Genomic DNA, 13,767 nt, shown 5'->3' on the forward strand with positions numbered 1-13,767 from the left:
CCATAGGATTTTCAGGAAACTTGTACCTGATGTTTACCTAAAGATTCTGCACAAAATTCTTTATTTTTTCGGTGTATTGTTTAACATTAATAATATTACTGTTAGTTAAGCCAAATTTCAAACTAAAATCATAAATTTAGTTCAAGTTTGCATCAAGCAAATTAGATCCGAAATTCTTTTTTGTAAAATTTTATTAATTTTCATCGAAGGTTAGAATCTTGGAATTTGCAAAGAGTTTAGAAGATTGGGCTTGTATGATTTGAGTAAAGAATAAGTTTTTTTTTAAGAAATTGAAGGCTACCCTGAAATGAACTCATTCATGCTCATATAAAATAACTTTGAAGTACAAGACTTTTAAACAAATTCAAAAATTTCAACCATCAATGAAAGCAAATTTCATATTTTGTTTCTAGAGGTTTTATTAAAAAAAAAAAATTAGCTCGCCCTTTAAATAGGCTAAGGACCAACGTTCTAAAGTAACTTTTTTCAAAGGTTTTATCAATGGCACTTTACCATCCATGTGGCATTCGTGTCTTCTCTTAAGTTACGATTTCATACGAAAACTATTTATTAATTAGTACTTTAATATGAATAATCATATAGTTGCAAACATAAATTGTTTGAATTTTTTTTTTATTCGTGTGTTGTTGAGTAAAAAATCATTGGTAAAAATCAGCCACCAAACCCCCCCACATGAGTCGGTTCTTCCTACGGCCCTGGTTGTATAAATCTCCAGAAAGATTAAAAAAATATATAAAAAAAAATTTGCTTGACAAACAAAATTTAAAAAATCGCAGAAAAATTGTAATTTGTGTTTTGAAGTATTTTATTCTTCACCGAATAAAAAGTTTCAGAGGATTTTTATTTCATATTTCATCTTATTGTTTCTTCAATTCATTTTCACTTAAAAAAAATGTTGATAATAAATTGATTCTTAAATTGATTCTTACGACATCCAAATACAATCATCTTCTTTAGTAAATTTATCGAAACTTTTAGATACGAAACTTACATTAGATTTTTATTTTGCGTGGAGTTTCAGCTGAGTTTTGTTGAAATATTTTCGTTACCCTGATAAACTGCATTGTTTTGGATTTCTGTGGAGAAAAACTTTATTTCCTTAAACAGAAGGACGAACTCATAAGGCCAACATCAAGAAGCACAGTAAATTTAAGCAAAATTTGTATGCCACATTTGTATACAAAACCCTCAGAGCCAAAAGAGGAATAAATCATAAAATCATTTTCTTATATTATAAATCTTTTATATTATAAATCTCGGAAAATTACAGGTAGTCACAGTTTTAATTCCATCAAGAAATATGAAGAACATATTTTTTTTTTTAAATCTGAATTTAACATTGAATGAAAGCTTAGATACGAAGAATCATTTGACGTAACTAGCTCGAAATAAATGATTTTTTCATTGTAGGTCACTTGTTTGATAATCAACTGAAATCATCTAAATCAACTAAAAAAATTTTTAAACCAATTTGTAATATTTAAATTTAATTTTGTGTAACTTATTGGTTTAAGGTCTTCTTCAAATATGGAATCCCCAGAGCCGAAGCGTTATAAGTGCAAAAATAAACGATTTTGAGTTAATGATGCCAAAAGATTTTTCGTATTTAAAACTGTATTTGGTAAATATTAAGTATTATCTGAATGTTATCTATGTACAGTACCGTTCATAATTGTATAGAAATTGGAAGCAAGCGCACTGTCACTTCGACTTTGAACTTCCATAACTTTTTACTCTGATGATATTTTTTGATCATTTTTTTTTGCGTTAGATAGATCAACTATGACACTATTATAACACAAAATTTGAGCTTTCTGGAGTTTGTATGGTCTGAGAAACAGTAATTCTACGAAAATCGGACTTTTTGGACTTTTCTCATTCAAACTGCAATATATCTGAAACTACGCTACATTTTTTATTGAAATTTTGCAGAGTGATTGTTTAAATATGAAGCTAGCATGTCTGAAGTTTTCGAAAAGTTCTATCGATGGGATCAAAAGTTACACGAGGTGCAATATTTCAGGCATGAACCTTGAAATGCGATTTCTATAGAATTTTGGACGAATGCTTTCATAGGAAAATCAAATTCTCTGTTTAACAACCAGTGAATCTATTTCAACCGAAAAATCACAACAATATCGTGAGATTCTGATTTCAAAACGCAAATGGATCATTTATTCCGATTTTTTTTCTTCATTGCTATTGCCAGACATTTTTTGTCTGATTGGTGGAGGAAACGATATTGTTCTCATGAATCGTCCAAAATTCTATAGAAATCGCATTTCAAGTTTCATGCCTGAAATATTGCACCTCGTGTAACTTTTGATCCCATCGATAGAACTTTTCGAAAACTTCATACATGCTAGCTTCCTATTTCAACAATCACTGTGCAAAATTTCAATAAAAAATTTATCATGGTTCCAGAGATATTGCAGTTTGAATGAGAAAAGTCCAAAAAGTCCGATTTTCGTAGAATTACTGTTTCTCAGGCCACACAAACTCCAGAAATCTCAAATTTTGTGATATAATAGAGTGATAGTTGATCTATCTAACGCAAAAAAAATTGATCAAAAAATATCATCAGAGTAAAAAGTTTTGGAAGTTCAAAGTCGAAGTGACAGTGCGCTTGCTTCCAATTTCTATACAATTATGAACGGTACTGTACATTACTTAACGTTCCAAAGAAAAATAAAAACTTTCAAAAAATGTATGGATAATGACCAAACACAACAACTTCGAAGAGAAAATCCTATTGACTCTCCGTCAGCTTTTTTTTTAAATATTGTTTACTTGAATGTTCGTCATCTTTGAAAAAGTGCACGTTTTATCTTATATAAGGTACATAGTTAGCACAAATTGGCATTGAAATTTTGCCACCTCTCCTTCGGGTGTAGTTTTATGGAAGAGAATGCATGATAAAAACACTGAAAGTATAGGCAGCAAAGAAACGAAACAAAATAAAGTATTATCAAAACTTTCTGACTCGAGACATCTGATTTGCAGTTGCATTTGTAATAGCTTTTATAATTCAAAACAAGTCTTTCAAACTATATTTTCAGGGTTTAAATATTTATTTCTGATGTACATTTAGTATTTTAGCAGAGCTTGCAATAAATAGATTATATCAATATTTTGTTCAATATGAGCTTCCCTAAATATTATACATATTTCCCTCTTGCCAGCCTAGAAGCAGCATGAAATCAATATAATATTTAATGAAGGGATTGACATAAATTTTTTATAGGTTGTTAAGCAGTCTTGACGGCTTTTGTTTGAAATAAACATGTGAATTTGATATTCAACTGAAAAATGTTTTGTTAACTGTGAGTCGAGTGGATAAAGTTGTGCTTTGGACGTCATTCGGAATACGGATTGGGCACCCCGCCCAGGCCAGATTATAATATTGGGCACCCAGAAACCGCAATTGACGAACGCTTTAGGAGCGCATCTGTTTCGGACTATAGCACGAATGTTCGATTCCTTGAAAAAGAATAAATATTAATTCGAAACGTTGGATGAAGAACACATAAAAAGTGTTTTAAATCTTGATCGAAAGACCGGAAGCCGATCATAACTTATCTATAATCTTTCAATTCTTAAATATTCTTTCTCAAAGAATATAATATTTCACCGATATAGCCGATAAAATAATTTCATAAAATTGTGAAAAAACTTTTAAGTTTTAAGTCAATAAATTTCGATAACAAATAAACGTCCAACAATGAGAAGACTGTGATTTTCTTAAAATATATTTTTATCACTTTTACTAACCCTGCGGTTTAGCTTCACAAGACTTTTGAATTGAAGTTCAAACATATTAACGAACCAAAGAAACCGCTTCCAAAATTTTATTTCTATTTTTAAAGAGGAAATGTTTGAAAAAATTAATATTCACGAAAAAGTGTCCTTGGAATGTCACCTGACTAAAATCAATATGCAGTGAACGAAACAAGAATAGTAAAATTTTACAATTTGTTTTGAATTGTTTAACGAATAAATCAAGCATAAGTTTACTTTTTTGGACGTAGCAATTAGCTTTGAGGACCAAAAATATGAGGAAAAAAAGGGTGCGAAATGAGAATACCAACAAAATCCAGATTATTTCTTAAAATTTACTTAGTAAAATTGAATAATAATGCTTCTACGAATTATTTGAATAGATAACTGCATTTTAGGGAGTTTTCTAGAATTCCAAAGTTTTAAAAGGGGGTTTTAAGAGATGCTCCTCTAGCGTAAAGGAATTTGATATTGGAGCTATATTACTTTATTAAACTTCTTGTGTTCTGCATTAACATTCATTAGTACGATGCAAAATGATGAAGCATAGATTCTAGGCAAATCCAAAAAACAGGCTTCTAATTCAAAAATACCAATGCCAAACACTATTTCTCTAGTTGTAAGGCACAATCTTGCACTTAAACCGAATTGATGCTCATTTTCGAATATCCGGGGATACCTTAATTAATCCCGGGATTGGATGATTTTGGTCAAGAAATAAGTAGTTACTTGGTACCGTATGAACGCCTTGGAAATTCTAAGATCACTAAATCAAAAGCTAAGAATTGCATCAAGGTCACTAAAAGTGAATTTCTTAAACCGATAATCAAAATAATGTTGTACTTTTCGATGGAGCTTGATGGATCAGACGACTAGCAGTATTATTGATATGATTTGCAGTTGAATCGGAAGTTGAGATGAGGAGGAATTTGGAGGTGGTATAGTATTGCCCAGGTGATTTTTTGTAAAATCCGGAAAAGCTTTCTGCAGCGAGAACTCCAATAAAACTGTGTTGGAAAACTACCTCTAAATGATGAATATAGACCAAAATAAACCTGGAAAGTTGATATTGAGATGTGATTTGGTTTTAACTGCAAGATAGTGCTGCCATCTACGACTTGAAACTGAAAAAAGTGTGGTTTACTGAAAGAAAAAAATCAAAGTTTTTGGATTCCAACCTGTTTTTTTTTCTGATTGAAAATAAACCCAGCACATTGGTTTCATCATTTCACGTCATTTAAATGAAGAAATAAGTAGTTTGTTGAAGAACTCAAATATCAAATTCCTTAGTTCTAGAAGAGCATCTCTTAAAACTTTCTTTTAAAACCTTTGAAAACTTGGAATTTTAGAAAACTCCTTAAAAATCAGTTATCTATTCAAATAATTCGTAGAAGCATTATTATTCACTTTTACGCTGTAAATTTCTAGAAATTATCTTGTTTTTGTTGAAAAACATAAGTGGTACTATTCATATTTCGCACCTTTTTTCATATTTTTGGTCCTCAAAGCCAATTGCTACGTCCAAAAAAAAGTAAACTTATGCTTGATTTATCCGTTAAACAATTCAAAACTAATTGTAGAAAAACATTTTTGTGATTCACAATCGTTTCGCTCACTGAATGTCTCTTGTTTCCCAACTAAATTTTACAAATAGGTATGTTTTTCAGACAATATTCAGCTACAGCACTTCAGTTTTCTGTTATTCAAAGTGTAAGATAAAATAATTCGGAAAACAGGCTTCGGATAAAAGACTGTACGGAATGGTAAAAAAATTCCACTCGTTGCCCAAAAGAAGCTGAAAATCTGAGAAATTACAAATTGACAAAAAGTTCGAAATACAGCTACTTTTGAAAATTCGTTAAAAATTTGGTGTTTCGTATTTTGAAAAACAAAAGTTGTAAAAATGTGAAAAATAACGTCAACTTTCCAATCCTCTGTTCAAAATTGATCTGGTGTGTCTTAAACACTTCGGCTCATTGATGAAAACTACAGTTTTTACACCACTTTTTTACATTTTTGGGCCAGTCTTAAAATAAAAATATATATATATCCTTATGTGCAACGTTTAGCTTTTAACTGCAGCTTTTTTGGGCACTTAGTGACATTTTTTTAACATTCTGTAGCTGATCTAGAGTATTTTTTCCGAAGCATGTTTTCGGTTTTTTTTTTATCTTAGACTTTGATTAATGGAAAACTGAAGTACTGGCGCTGAATAATGTCTGTTACAATATAAGATTTTCAAAACGATAAATGAATTGGTTGAGAAAACAGGAGAGTTTTAACGATTTTAAGCGAGGAGTGCCAAATGAACATTCTAGGTCTGATTAGGGAGTTTTTTTTTGTGGGCTTTAAAAAAAAGTAATGACGCAAAAATAAAGATTTCAAACATTCATTGAGGGCTCCAGAAGATTTTATTTTATTTGTATGTACTTTTGGGTAAAAACAATTCTTGAAAAATCCCCCAAACGAAAATCACCGAATAAAACTCAGCATTTTTCCAAACAAAAGTTTTAATCAACACGCGTGAACCTTAATTTTATTTAATAAATCGAAAAAATCCTGGTGATTTTTTTACCACAAAGGATATTCGAACTCATGAATTCTGAAATCGTGAATAATTTTTTAAGGGGGGAGTAAGGTCTAACACTTTCAAAAAATCGATTTTTTTATTTTTTTATTTTCTTATTGTTAAACATTTCAAGAATGTTGTATCAAATTTTCAAGTCAATCGAAGCAAAACTGTTGAAATTGTAGGCCTTTATCCCCTCTTATCTAATACTGCAAGAAAGCAAGAGCAGAAACTTAAAACGCGTTTTTCTCGAAAGCACATTTTTAAAGTCAGTGGACATCGTCATTTGAAAACTACTTCACCGATTCTTTTCAAATTTGGACATATTATCTACATATAAAATACCAAACCCCAACGATTTTCTTTTTTTTTTTAATTTGGGGAGATTTTACAGATAAAAAATGGTGGATATTTTCGTGAAAAATCGTAGTTTTTACTTCAAACTGCCACAAAAATTTCATAAAATTTTTTTTAAGTTAAATAAAATCGTTGGGGTCCAGAAAACCATATATTAAAAATATTTTGCTCTGATTTTTTGACTTCAGATGATTCTGTGCTGAGATACAGTGTCCACCGCAAATCCTGTTTTCTAAAAGGCATCCTCGAAAGTGCTCCGTCACCGGCTCATTTTTCAATATTTTTCTACGAAAAAATTACTAAATGTTCTTTTAACAATGCTTTGTATAATGCAAAAATTTTTAATACATTTGTTTGAACGATAGCTCTAAAAAAATCGTGAAAATGATGTTTTTTTACCCGTTTGACCCTACTCCCCCTTTAAGTCAACCAGCTGAGCCATTTTTAAAATGGATAATTTTTTCAAGTCAACCAGCTGAGACTTTTTAAAATGAAATTCTACCAAGGTGTAAAAGGATAGAAGTACTCTTTTATGTTGGTAGCGACCTTCAAAGAACTTTTACTGCTAGCTGGCAAACATCAAGTTCAGGAGACATGATGGTGCTTTATTGAATTCCAAACCATTGTAAGGTGATCCAGCTGTAAAATTTAGGGAGTAAGTTTGTGTACACGGAAACCAGTATGAGGCAAAGAAAGCTGGAAAACGAGTGCATATTCTTGCATTTTGTTATCATAATTTAAAATATTTTCAATTACGCCAGACCGGAGAAGGGGAAAACAAAAAAGCGCAGGAATTTTTATTATATTACGACTTGAGGTGGTTTTTCGTACCTCGCTTTTCAGCATACTGGTAGCACTCATTGCAAACCCGAATAAAACAAGCCAGTGGCCATGCGTCAAATGAGTGAAAATGCCATCATCCAAACGCCATCATCACGTGTCCTACGTTGTTTGGTGGTTAACAAGATGGGTTCTTCACCTGAAGAGAGAAGAAGAGCGTAAGTAAAAGAAGGGGTGGTCCTGATGTTTGAACTGGACGTTGGAAAGAGGTAAAAAAATATGGAAAAGAAATATAAAACTGGAAGAAATTAAAACATTTCTGCACCTAACAATAAGAATATTACACAATATTTTCAGACAGATTTTCTTTTCCATAAACATGCAGAACAGTTTATTTACAAAAAAAATGGAAAAAAAATCTGTACAAGATTCTTACTCATACTCATTAGGTTTTTCGAAAATTCAACCCTTGCCCAGCGAGGCGTGATTCGTAAATCTCATTTCCGGACATTACCTGAATAAACCCAGTTTAATCCCCAGAAAGACAAACATATCTACCGTCATACATCACCAGCCTCCGAGAAAAGCTTAAGGAACCAAAAAAAGTCACAAATTCGCTCACCATAAACGACTTTGCCTTTGTTGCTTGCGCTGTTCATTTGCTTAATTTACTACCGGTAATAAACATGTTATCACATTGCTCCTCCACCCTCATCGAAAAGGTCATCAAGCATCTTAGAGGGATATTGTCCTCGTCCTCTCCTCGATGACGATGTCTTGGAAGGGAAAAAGCCAACTCAACACGGGAAGAGATTTATGAAAAGTTTTCTTTCTTCCGAACCAAAATCGGCCCCTTGATGTCCCTTGGAAGTCGAAAAATTCCTTTCAATTCAGCAGTTTCCATTTTTTTTTTTGGTTCAGGAAAATTTATTCCTCTGAACCTACCTTGCTACCGCAAGAAAAAACGACAGCTCAATGAAGGGTAGGGAAAGTAAACTTCTTAAATTGGATTAATTTTCCGTGACGGAGATTTCCGTTTCCACTTTTGCGTTACCTACCAGTAAATCGTACGTAGGATGTGTTCATGTGTGACAAAGGTGAGGGTGAACTTTGTGTCTGTTTGTTTTTTCCCTCGGAAGATTTGTTTGAAGAAAGAATTGTTGAAGATAACGTAACCACATAAAGCAGATTCGAAAATGCCTTAGGCAGAAGACTCATTCCGCTTTAAAATTGAAAAATTATCGTGAAGAAAAAAAAACTTGTTTTGAGGATTTACTCAAGCTTAAAAAATATGAATTTATAAAGTGAATTTCTATAACTCAGTTCTTTTCTGAGAAGAATCACTTTTCTGGTTGAAGATTTCGTCAACCGGTTTTCAAATAAACAACAACAATCGAAAGCTGCAAAGTTTAGTTTACTCTCAAGTCACGTATGGCCCATAAAACGGTCTCGAATCGAAAATGATCGATCAGGATTCTGGAGAAACAACACATTAACCCATTCCTTCAAGCCACAGCCATTGAATTCCTATTACGAACACAATAAAACCGCAATACTTAATGAAGCGCGTGAGCGCGAAACGCGATCGGTTAAATAATTTCACTTTTGACTAATTGATGAGCTGAAATATACAGGTCACTGGTAATGTCCTTAAGCGCTCCGTGGTGTTAATAAACAGCTGGAGATATTGGAAAGCTTTCGTCAAAATAACGGACAATGTCATAAAGTCACCCTTGATGAGATGAGAAATGACTTTAAAAGAATTATAAAACAATGGGAAAAGTTGTGTAAGAGGCTTATAGAAGCCGCCTTTCTGCTCCAGGGTGTTTGTCTTTTTCCAGGAGATGTAACTGGAACTTCTTGGGGATATTCTGGTTTCGTTTGAAAACTTGAACAGTGAAATCGGACGAAAATTTCGGAAAAATGAGCTTTTTGAAAAACATTAATTCGAAAAAAAGCAACTCTTTGTTTTTTGAATAACTTTTAAATACATGAATGGAAATTGATGAAATTTTCAGTGATGCTACCAAGTATGTACTGTTATGTTTACATGTACAAATTTTTGTGACGTTCTGTCAAGTGCATTTTTAGATAGCGTCCAATGAAGAAGATAATAGACTTTAATTTTTCGGTGCCACGTGCGCCATCTATAATGCATACAATGAACAATCCTACTTCCAAACTAAGCCTTTTTTTAGTTTTTTTTATTTATAAACCTTGACTTTCGAAACTTCTCAAAACTGTTAATTTGATACAATTTCTGACAATTTCAGCAGATTGTGGTCTTTCGATAGAAATGAATATTTTTTACTTTTAATCACTCCACCTCTGTTTTTGAACAGCTGCACCATTCCATATCCAACCAAAACACAGTGACAACTTTAAAGGATTTATGAAAGAATTATTCAGAGAAAAGTAGCATTTGGAGGCTTCTTTGTATATATAGCCATTCATTGGGTCAATAGTTATGTAATACTGATTGTTTTGCAGCTTTCACAGATCGCCAGCCAACTTAAAATGCTCAATATCATATTTTCACATTTTTTTCTCTTTGATCTTTTCCGGAACATCCAGGCGAACCTAGTCAACGAAAAGTTTCTGGTTGGAAACCAGCCACTGGCAGGCTGCCAGGCACTTACTAAAAGTTCGTTTTGCTTTCCTTTACGTAATTTTTCTAAATATGTTACCACCGTATTTTGTTAATTTTTACGGTGGGTAGCTTTTTTCTTTCAGAAATGTAGTCAGGCATGATTATTAGTCAGCTGAATGAACTAGAAAAAAAAAAATTTTTTTTTGTCACTTCCCCAATCAAAATTTTTGATTTGCGCTTGAATCAATCATCTTCACGTCATGAATACTGAAAATTAGAATAAATTAGCACACTTTTACATCCTCTAGGACTCCTTACACGATTTACCATATTAACTTTTGAAGAATAATTGATTTACAGTTGATATTTTTGAGTCTCCCATAGGGACTTGCCAGAATTTTTCTCGAATCTGCTCAAAAAATGTATTCAAAGACCTTCTGTATTGGACGATATATCAAAAACCACTTGACAGAACGTCACAAAAATATGCACTGGTTAACATTACACTAGTAAGAAGCTTTACTGAAAATTTAATCAATTTTCATTCATGCATGCAGAAGTTATTTACAAAACAAAGTGTTGCGTTTTTACCTCAATAATGTCCTTTTTTCAAAACTTTCAAATATTATACATGTCACATCACGCGCTGTGCAAGCCTCAAAACATCGTTACAAAATACCAGCAAACGCTGGAATTTCTATGAAAACTTAGAATAATTTCATGTGCATTTGAATTTCCAAAATTGTCCACTCCGTAGGAGTGATTGTTGAATGAACGAGTTCACTAATCATTTGGCTTGAGGTTGAAAAAAGACGGCCAAACTAAAACAGATGTAACTTTCAATCCCCTGGACCGAATTTCACTAAATAGCTTGTGTTGAGTAACTCGCCCGATCAGAATGGAAAAAATAATACTATACCAAGATGAAATATTTTGAAATTCAATTTTTTCTATCACATTGAGTTATAATTTAGTACTCGTAGGACGTTGAATTATCTCAAATTATTTTAATAAAAAAAATTATACAACCATACTTAATTTATATCAGTTTTTAATATGATCATTAGACTGAGTCGATTTGGGTCATTTTTAAATTTCTGAATAGAATATTTTGTACTGAAAAATCAATATCATTTTTTTTATCTCCGGTGAAACCGAGTCTGCTGATAGTTTTTGTGCCAATTTATAAATTTTCTGAAGGAAAGTTTTCGCTGAACAACTTTATCGAGGACCGTAACTTCGTTTCTAATTATGCAAAAAAGTTATTAGCTATTTCGACATTGAAAATCAATAATTCAATTGACATCACTGCTGGGCCTTGCGAAGCAGCGTTAAAATCATCATATTAAAATCTTTTTTTTTTTTTTTTTTGAGGAAAAAGTCCATTAAATCTGTATAAAATCCCTAAAATCTGTATTGAAATCTATATCTAAAATTTTCATTCAGGATGCTAACGCTGTACTACGATGACCTTTTTATAACGCCTAGCTCACTAATTTGAACTGCGCTCCTGGTTTCTCCGGACTGCGGATTTTCCAATCAGTTTAATCCTGTCATTGTGATACACCGAATCACTTTTTAGTTTTACTTCGTATGAAAAAATTTCACGTAATCCATCTTTCAGTGCAACGGGCAATATAAGGTCACGTAAAGTTTTGATATCTTTCGCTAAATATAATATCGAATTGTATCCTTCCTGGGTTTAACACTCAATTGGGATTAGAAAATTGTGTCAAAAGTCTTCGTTTTAAGACAGTTTTTGTACTGAGTTATATTCAATGTATGTGAATATAACTCAGTACAACATAAGATTGATGGACATAAGTATTTGACATTTTTGGTGTTTGTTGTTAGAGTACCTTTGTTCATCAATTTCTATTGCGAGAAAACTGTCCAAAGTCGCTTAAATAAGTCAATGATATTTAACTAGCATTGAAGTTTGCCTTTCGTGTAATGTAACGTTTGTTTTTTGTACCTGATTCTCAAGCACAGGTTTCAAAATTGTTTTCGAACCTTTTCTTGTCGTTGTAAGCGCCGTTACGGTATCGATGTATGATCTGAAAACATTTCAAATTTGCAAGTGTAACAATTAAGGTTGGCTGGAAAGGTGGATCATTTAATTGAATTATTTCCGATTAACTCAAAGTATCACTAAAATATCTTGAAACATTTTGATTTGATGGAAATCTGTTTATGATCGATAAAAATTTCAAATTATCTGTAACAAAAAAATGTATAAAAATTCTTGGTTGGGAAAATTAAAAAAAAATCTGAATGATTACAGAAAAATCTATATATTTGGCAACGCTGTAGCGAGGTATTGCGTGAAAAGTAGCTATTCAATTCCTCGCTGGGCCCCAGCAGGGATGTCAAATGAATTTATTGCTCATCAATGCCAATAGAAATGTCCCAATTCAACACCTAATAACTTGTTCGTCTAATTAGATTCGAAGGTTCGGTCTTGGACAAAGTTGTTTAGAGGAAAATTTTCTTTAGGAGATTCATAAATTGGCACGAAAACCATCAGCTATCTCGGTTCCATAGATGAAACAAAAATGATGTTGATTTTTCAGTACAAAATATTCAATTTTCTCATACAAACATTATAATTCAAATTTACTCATGTAAGGTTAATTAAAAATTCTGCAAAAAAATCATGGATGAGTTTTGAACCAAAACGAAGACCCCAAGGTTTGAGAAATTCAAAAATTCACCCAAATCGACTCAGTCTAACGTCTAATTCAACATTGTTGAAAGGCTTCTGGTTTTGTTTCAGCAAGCAACAAAATCACAACAGATATGCATAAAATAAAAGTGAAAAAATATTTTTTTTCTTGTTGTATATTTTTTCTATTGAAACTTTTTCTATTTAAAAACTTTTAAATTAAATATTTAAATTTGTTTATTCCTAATGATAACATAAAATTTATTTTGAAACTTAAATTTCTGGGTTTATTTAAATAGTTTCATTTTCCTCTCTTGTTTAAACGTTTATTTTGGAACGTTCTCAAAAGAAAATGATGTTTTTTGTATTTGTCTTGCCACTTTGAATCGTTATCAAAATCAAACAATTTTAATAATGCTTTAAGCGTTATCAACACTTTCCACACTTAAACACAAAAAAACTTATGGTTACACAAAAATTATTTTGAGGCCAGATTACGATTTCAATTCAATGAATCAATTAATATAATAGATAGTTTACAATGAAGTCTCAATCGTCATGGAACAAAAATATTGCTGTCGCATGTCAGCTTCGAGATTCTTTGATCGGGTTTTTCGTGTTTATTTCAAAATATTTTCGAAATCAAAAACGAATCATGAGTTTAGAATCAAAATCAAGTATTATTACAAAACTTATATAAAAGAATAAAAAGCTTATGCACATAAAAAAATAATCTAAAAATTAGAATTCCACAATCAGCATTAGTTCTCTTGCAAAGAAATGGTTCATATTCTTCTTTAGCTTGTTTATATAGTTTATAACTTTCAGATTTCTAAACTTGATAAAAAATCTCAAGCACTAGCCCGATAAGGAGATCATACCAGAATAATAACTGAAACAAATCCCAACCAGATATTTATGTATATTTTATTTTAGAATAAGATATTTATTTCTACTCCAGTTTTAATTTTATAATCCAAGTTTTAGATTCAGAATTTCATCAATCTG

This window comes from Uranotaenia lowii, chromosome 3 (genome assembly GCF_029784155.1).
Source record: "Uranotaenia lowii strain MFRU-FL chromosome 3, ASM2978415v1, whole genome shotgun sequence".
Lineage (NCBI taxonomy): Eukaryota > Metazoa > Arthropoda > Insecta > Diptera > Culicidae > Uranotaenia > Uranotaenia lowii.